Raw genomic sequence first — 8,881 nt, 5'->3', positions numbered from 1 at the left:
ATGCCCAGTTGAAGTTGACCCATCCAATGCTTCCTTGCTTAACACAAGCAATTCTTCCCCTTAGCTTATATGCCAAGCCTCGATTGATTCTCGAGTCACATTCCAACAAAGTCTTAATTAGTAGTACTTACTTTAGCCTAAGTCTTATTATTACTCCGTCATGTATACTATTTTGAAGTGTTTAAGTAAAGTAGCTAGATAGAGTTGGTTAGAAGTTTGAAGGCCCGACAACAAGAATCGAAACCATTTGCCTGGCAAAAATGCTAGATTGTTCATTTATTTTAATTTGATTAACTCATCATAATACTGCGTATTTAAGATTAGAGTAAAGAGATACAGGTAGTAGCCAGGCAATGAAGTCTTATTAATTAATTAGTAGTAGGCATCAAGTGAATGCTTATAATAATGTCACGCTTGATTCCAAAATTACACCCACTTTAAGAAGAGCTATAAGAATAGTCAGAACGAAAGCAAATAATTATATTGATAAATCATCAATTAGGGTATTAAAACAATGATAGGACTATTAATAATCAAGAGAGTATATATATATATAGCATAATTCTTACTGAATTTGTAAATTTTATGTTCTAATAAGCATTAGAATAATTCTTAAAATAGAAGTCCTTCGTGCTTACTTTCAAGCTCTTTTTCGTGAAAATAAAATTTTGAAAATTGTGAGTGTTTATTTATGAACCGGAAAAACGTGCCACTTATTACTGTTTTTATTTAACTTTAAGGAAATTAAATAATTATGTAAGAAACTATCACTTTCAATTTAAGAAATTAATGTAGGGGAGTGAGTGTGACCAGACCACTCATCGAATAATCGTATTCATCAAATTGCACCACGTTCTGAAAGTGAGATTAAGAATATGACTTTTCATTTAATTTTACTAATTTATAATTTTATTTTATTTTTTTTTTATTTTTTTTTTTGACAGAAAGAATATGACATTTATCGATGAAAAATTGAAATAATAATAAGATTCAAAGAAGAAAAGAGTTATAGAGTTTGTAGAATGGAGTGGAACAACACATCACCCTCAATTAGGTTCCCGTAAGATTTCTCATTTATGATGTCGGTTATGTCAATTTCAACTTTTAATACATGTAAATGTTGATTTTAGGTCATTTGATAATGGTCTAAAACGTAAGTTATACTTTATGTTGTTTTATCAATTACATTAAAGAGAATTTTCTAGCTTAATCCGACGGCTCGGGTAATAGAATATGACGATTATTAGTAAGAATGCAACAACACATGTTAACATAGCTTAGCTTCTGTCGAGTGCAATTGGACTTTTTTTTTCCGAATGAGTCAGAGTTTAGTAAGCAGTTGAAATTGAACAATTATAGGAGATATACTTACATAAAAAGTTTATAATATCTTTGAGATCCAGTCACCCAATAGTAGTCATATCAACAACTCAATTTGATATATGAAAGCTACACAAAATGTTGAAAAATAAAACAAATATATACTCGTATGTTTTAAACTCCAAAGTAGGAACCACGCATGTAATATATGAATTCTTAACAATTTTGCGTATCTTCTTTTCTATCGTTTTTATCTAATACAACCTTCTATTAACATTGTGTTTAAGTGTTTAACAATTCACTTTTGAGGTAGACTTTGATTTGTTGTGATCGAATGTTAAAGAAGAATTGGCATTTGTTTTCAACAAACTAATATAACTGAAAAGAAATAAGCATGTAGTGCATGTTCATATTTACTAAACTGAATTGAACTGATTGGAACTGAACTGAACTGAATATTTTATGTGAGAAGGAAATTAGGAGCTGAACAAACTGAATTGAAGTGAACTCATTGGAGCTGAACTGAACTGAACTGAAATTAAGTTGAAGTGAACAGGCTCGTAGACCCCCGAACTCTCACAATGCAAGAAGAGAAGTAATACCTTAAATAAATGGATAGCACCACGAAATTTTCTTCTGACTTAGATGAATAAACCTCCCAACAATCTTAATTATTCATCAAAAATGTATTGAATTGTTATATAGAAAACAATGCTTGAGAATATAAATCTAACCACTATATATCCATAAGAAATATATCATAATTTTACTAAAACTGATAAGATGTACCGGCTATGTTCGATAACACTAACTAAAATAAGGTTTTGTGCTGTTGTCAAAAAAAAAAAAAAACACACTAAAATAAGGTTGGAATTGATAAGTTAATTGAAATGAAAAAGGTGATAGCTGAAACTGATAAGGTGTCAATATTAGTGAAATGGCTTATTAAGGCTTTAATTTGTTTATGACTTCAACTTATATTTATTATATTGAAATTAATTAAACTGAAAAATAATTTTTACTTATTATATGCTCTTTTATTTTATTGATTTTTACTGGTTAAAATTTATTTTTAGTGAATTAAAATTATTTATACTGAATTGATCAAAGATATTTTATTAATTTAAATTATTTTTACAGAATTTTTTGGATATGAAGATAACAACTTGAATATGGTATTTTATAAATTAATTTAATTAGTTAAAGAATTGATTTTTTTTTTAAAAAAAAAAGGAGTAACTTTTTTTTTAATATATAGGAGTAAGGCCTTGTTCACTTCATCTTAATTTCAGCTTAGTTCAGTTCAGCTCCAATCAATTCAGTTCAGTTCAGCTCTTAATTTCCTTTTCTCATAAAATATTCATTTTAGCTCTATTCAGTTCAGTTCAGCTCCAATCAGTTCAATTTAGTTCAGTTTAGCTCCAATCAGTTCAATTCAGTAAATGTGAACATACCCTAAAAAAGATATTAAGATTATACTCTGTAGTCTGTAATACACACTTTGTAAAAGATTTAAAGGCATATTTAAAAGCTTAAATTAAGTTTTTTTTTTGTTTTTTTTAGAAAGTTAAATTAAGATGGTTCTCAAAGTAACATCTAAATTAACGTTCATTTTATATAATTAATATGAGGTACCTTTAAATTTCAGAACCTTGTTATTTAAGGGTTAATTGAGTCAGTCATAAGAACTAATAACTACTCTGTAGTAAGATTTATAAAGGTACAACAACAACAACAACAAAATAAAATAAAATAAAATAAATAATAATAATAATAATAATAATAATAATAATAATAATAATAATAATAATAATAATAATAATAATAATAATAATAAAATTCAACCAAATTTGATCTTAAGTTCTCAAATATTAAGACTACTATTCACTTGTCAAATCTGATTTCGATTGCAATTTATTTTCAATATCTTACTTGACTAGAATTGAATTATTTGTAGGTAACATTTATACTTTTATAGTACATACGTGAAGCAACCAAATTATACACCTTCCTGAAAAAATATCCTACTACCTCTGTTAACTATTATGTGCAATAAAGGGGTATTATTTGTGAGACATAAAATATTCCTTTGTTGCACACAATAATTATAGGAGGTAGTATATTATACATAAAAATAATATCTCAAGCTAGTTCGAAAAGGTTTAAATAAATTCTTATGGATTTTAATTTATTTTTTTACTAGATTATATTCCTACGAATCATTAAGGTTGATGACGATATTACTTTAGCCGGAGACCATGATTGAATTTTATATCTAAAAAACATCTGTAATATTCAAGCAGAATATGATATTATATATTATGTAATGGACAATATTTTTATTATTATATATATACCCATCGTGATCTAAAGAGAGAATTTAAAAAATATTTCACAATAAACAATAAGCATCATCAGACAATAAAAGTTAATTACATTTACAATTAAAAAAAATACATGGACATTGAATATATATAGTTTATCAAAATATCTAATAAAGATAATTACATGATATTGTAATGAACATATGGAAAAATAAATAGTTTCAATAATATTATACATTACAAACAAATATAAAGTTAATCATGCTTTAAGCTAATTGTCATTTCAACTCCAATAATAGCTTACAATTTAAATGGATCACACCTCCTTAAGTTACGTTGATAGATTTCATTTTATTTATTCTAATTTGTTTTATTATAGCAAGTTTTTTTCCAAGCAAATTAGCTCGAGAGCAACTCCAATGGTTATAGCTAGGGACTTGCTTGCAACTTTGATTTTAAAATTTTCTAGCTACTAGCTTGACCATTGGAGTTAAAAATTACAATTAGACTGGCCAAGCAAATTAGCTTGTTTAAGCTAATTTTCTTGAGAAAAAAGTTTCCAAATTTTTTGGAGATTAACATATTAAAATAAATAATTAAATTATAAAGCTAATTAAGAAAATCAAGCTTATTTAATTAACAAGATAGTAGTTAACCATTGGAGTACAAAATAGCTACAAAGAGAATTAGCTAAAAATCATATGTGGCATGGCAAGCTAATTTAACAATTAGCTTACCATTGAAGATGCTCTGGCCAAGCTAATTGCATTTTCTATCTCCAATGGTAAAACCAATAGCTAGGAATTATTTAATATTGCAAGCAAGTCCCTAGCTACCACCATTGGAGTAATCATTAAGATGAATATTATAACTAAATATAAAAATTGTATAAAAAATATGAAAAATTTTGGAAACTGGAATTTTATAATGAACGGGTTCGTTTGGCATTGTTGTGGTTTTCTGTTTTTTGATTTTTTGTTGTATAAAAATATATGATATATGTCACATAATGAATAAAAAATTATTTAAACTTATTTAAATCATAATGATTTTGAAAACTGACAACAAAAAAGTGGAACACCTTTTTCGTGTTTCCGGTTTTTGGTTTTTAGTTTTCAAAAAAACAGGAAACTAAAAACCAAAAATGATGCCAAACAAGAAGTTTTAAATTTTGAATGTTGAATTTTAAAATTTAAAAATGAAAACTAAAATTATTAATGGCTTATAATAATTTTAAAGTGAGAGAGAAAACTAAAATATTATGGAAAGATAAATTTTTTGAGAGCGAGAAAATTTTGGAAAATAATGCTTTTGGAAAAGATCTTATCAATTACGAGTACTGTGTAGTTTTTCTGGAAATATCAAGAAGTTTTTTTATCGAGCTCTTCTTGTAATAAACACTTTACGTTCTTTGCGCCATTTTTGGTTGCATAGTCCTTATGTTTTATTTTACTCCTAATTTTCTCCCTTTTTTTATGATGTGTCAAATTTCTAGTGGTATTGTATGTAGGGACAACATACAATAATTGTATGTGTATCAACTCTCTGTTTTTTATGGTAAAGGCTACACATACAATTGTTGTATATGGTCCATACATACAACCTTACTTTGTCATGTTTTTATTGGCTACAATAATGGTCCCATATTCCATTAGAATTCAATTTATATTTTACTCCTAATTTTCTCCCCTTTTTTTATGATGTGTCAAATTTCTAGTGGTATTGTATGTAGGGACAACATACAATAATTGTATGTATATCAACTCTAGATCAAGCAATGTTTTTTTTTAAAAAAAAAAAAAAAATAAGATCAAGCAATGTTTACAAAAATTATTTTGATTTGTTATTCTATGAGTTACTTTCTCGATTAAATTGAATCTTTAACTTTGCATTTGAAAACAAAAATATTCACATTTACTTTTTCTATCAATAACTATATATATAATAAAAGACACACCAGCAATGCCACGTGTCATCTTCTGGTGTGTCCTTAGTTTTTTGTTTTTTTTTTTTTGGAAAAAAAATCAATTTAAAAAACAAATCTTTTACATATTTATTAAGGTACTAATTGCGTAAAAAGTATAATAGAAGATTTATCCATAAAACAACATATTGACAACTATAAACTTAAGAAATAATATTCTTAGCACATAATTTATGACACATGGAGTATTTATTTTAGGAAACACATTTTATGTACTACATATGTTAATTACAACAAGAGTTTTAGACAATGGAATACAAATATCAAAACAAATAATGATTTTGTTATTTCTTTGAATAATTTATGAATATAATATTAATCAAGTAATACTCTATGGATATTTCAATAATACTTGCCAAGAAAGACACATGTTGATCATTCATAATGTTATTTTCTCCAACTAATTTTGTTGCTGTTGTTATATATATATATATATATATATATATATATATTATGTGAAAATTTTTCTTATGTGAGAACACTCTTTATGTTCTAAATTTTTACTCGCATGTTCTAAATTTTAAAGCTGATGTTCTAAACTTTTCCTTAGGTATTCTAAATTAAATCAAATGTTCTAATTTAGTACTCACATATTCTAAACCATAAATTAGTTAAGTTTGATGTCATAAATTTTAAATAACTTGTTCCAAAATTTTAACTTATATATTCTAAATTTTAAAACGTTTGTTTTAAGATTTTTAATTATATGTTCCAAAATTTAAAGCGTATGTTCTATTTTTTTTTTTTTACTCACACTTTCTATATTCTATATCAGTTTGTTCTAAATTTTTATTCACATGTTCATAATCTTAAATCAGATTTCTAAATTTTACTCATATGTTTAAAATTTCATAAAGCAAATTTTATAAATTTTTAATCACTTGTTCTAATTCTTAAATAAGATGCTCTAAACATATTACTCACACAAATGTTCTAAATTATTACTCATATGTTCAGAATTTTAATTTGAGTCACATGTTCTAAATTTTAACTCACATGTTCTAAATTTTTACTCACTATGTTCTAAATTTTAAATTAGTTCTCATATAAGTATGAATTCTCACATATGGACATGTTTTATATTAAATTATCGTGCATGGCACGGGACCTAACCTAGTTTTTATAATGATATAGTTTGTTTTAGGCTCCAATATGTCTCAATAACATGATATCATTTATTTTTTGCTAGCTCAATATATAGTCAATTAATATATATTAATAAATTATCCATTAATTGTTATTAGGAAATTAGGATTATAAAAAAAAAATCTCACCTAAATCAAGTAGACAGAAAATATAATATTGAAGCTTATTAATATAATTAGTACATGATACAATATAAGATCAATAGATCACACATATGCAAATGTTTGTTAGAAAAACAAGAACTTAGCTTGCCCTAATAATTTTTATTTATCATTTCTTTTTAATAAAAAGAGAACCATTATAATCATCGATCATGTGTCATTCTTGAATAACTTAACATCTCTTATGATTCATGGACTTCTTCAAATTAGTCATTGTTTGAAGGTAAAGGGATGATGGGAAGAGGAGGCTCGACTTGAGATGGAACTAGGTCATTGTTTGAGGGGATAATGGGACCGGGAAAAGGTATAGGGCCTGTACGGAAAGCCGATGTGAGTTGAGAATTGTTTGTAACCACCAAAACAACTATAAATATTAGCAAACTAACAACATTCTTCACCTCCATATTTCACTTCCTCTCTTACAATATAGCTAGCTTTTTTTTAGGACCTATTGATTTATTTTGTGGTTTGGAGTGTTTGTGTTTGTGTGTGTGTTAGATTGTTGTAGGAGATCACCTTTTTATACTACAAGGTGATTAATCACATATAATTTATTACCATATAAAAGTTGTGGCCTTCTTAAATAATTCAACGTTTTAGCTTTAATTAGTTTCAAGAAAAAGAGGAAATACATCATTATACGTACATGCAATTGCAAATTGCTATGGAGTAAAAAATATTTATGCTACAAAAATATTTTACAGCTCTTTTGTCTCTTAAAGTTTCATCTCTTTTATAACGAAGTAAATAATGTGGAAGCCGCCTCCCTCTTCTCTCTTTTCTCTCTTCTCTCTCCTCTCTTTAGGGTTTTAATTTTCTTGGTCGTTTAGGCCGGAAATAGTCTAATTTCTTCGGAAATTAGACTATTTCCGACCCTTTTCTTCAATTTAATTTGCTTTTTTTGTTATTTGATTTGTTTTGCTTTGTTTTGTTCTCTCCGTTTGTGAGAGTCTGTCCCAATTTTTTTTTGGGTTTTTCCCAATTTTTTGGGATTTTGATTCTCATCTATGGATGAGAATTTTATTTTTAGGGTTTTAATAATAATTGAGAAGGTGATTTGGATTCATATGGGTTTAGGGTTCGTCATCAACTCTACGATCAAAACATCAGCTCAAATTGCGAAGTTGTCTACTTGGAAAGATGCAAAGACATCGAAAATCACTACTCGTGTCAAGTTTGAAGCGGTGGAGTGTGAGCTATGCCCGATATGCAAATTAGTTATTATTTGATTGTAAAAGTTATGTTATTTTTTCTATATCTGTGGTTTACAAATCTTTATTATTGTTGTAGATGTTGTATAGCTATTTATTAATGAATATTCTTCTTCTTGTCAAAAAAAAAAAAAAAATTTCATCTCTTTTATACTACGTATGTAATAAGATGTCTTTAGTTTTTGATACCGTATCTTTTCCTTCAATTTTAAAATCTCTCAATAATTCTATATCCTCCTTCATATGAATCATATCTATGGTAGCAAACTTGCAATAAGGAGTGAGTTCATACTAACTTTTTGACTGTGTGAGAAAATATGGTTATGGAAAAGTTTAGATCTCATGAGTATGTAGAAATAGAAAAAAAAACATATTTTTATTTAATTTAAATTATTTAAATTGAAAATTGATTTTTACTTATTTTATGTTCGTTAAAATTATTGATTTTTACTGGTTAAAACTTAGTTTAGTGAACTGAACTTTTTTTTTTTTTTTGAAGGATAGTAAACTGAACTTATTTTTACTGAATTTATTGAAACTATTTTTATTAATTTAAATTAATTTTACTTAACTTTTGAATATGAAGAGAACAACTTCTAGAGTTCCAAAAAAAAAAGAAAAAGAAAAAGAAAAAAAAAAAAAAAAAGAACAACTTCAATGTGCTATTTGATAAATTTAATTAATTAAAGAATTTTTTTAAATACGTAAGACCTATTAACTTTTACTAAAACAAAA

Source organism: Chenopodium album, chromosome 2 (assembly GCF_948465745.1).
Source record: "Chenopodium album chromosome 2, dcCheAlbu1.1, whole genome shotgun sequence".
Classification (NCBI taxonomy): Eukaryota; Viridiplantae; Streptophyta; class Magnoliopsida; order Caryophyllales; family Amaranthaceae; genus Chenopodium; species Chenopodium album.
The sequence above is the reverse complement of the archived record's forward strand: the minus strand, read 5'-3'. Positions refer to the sequence as shown.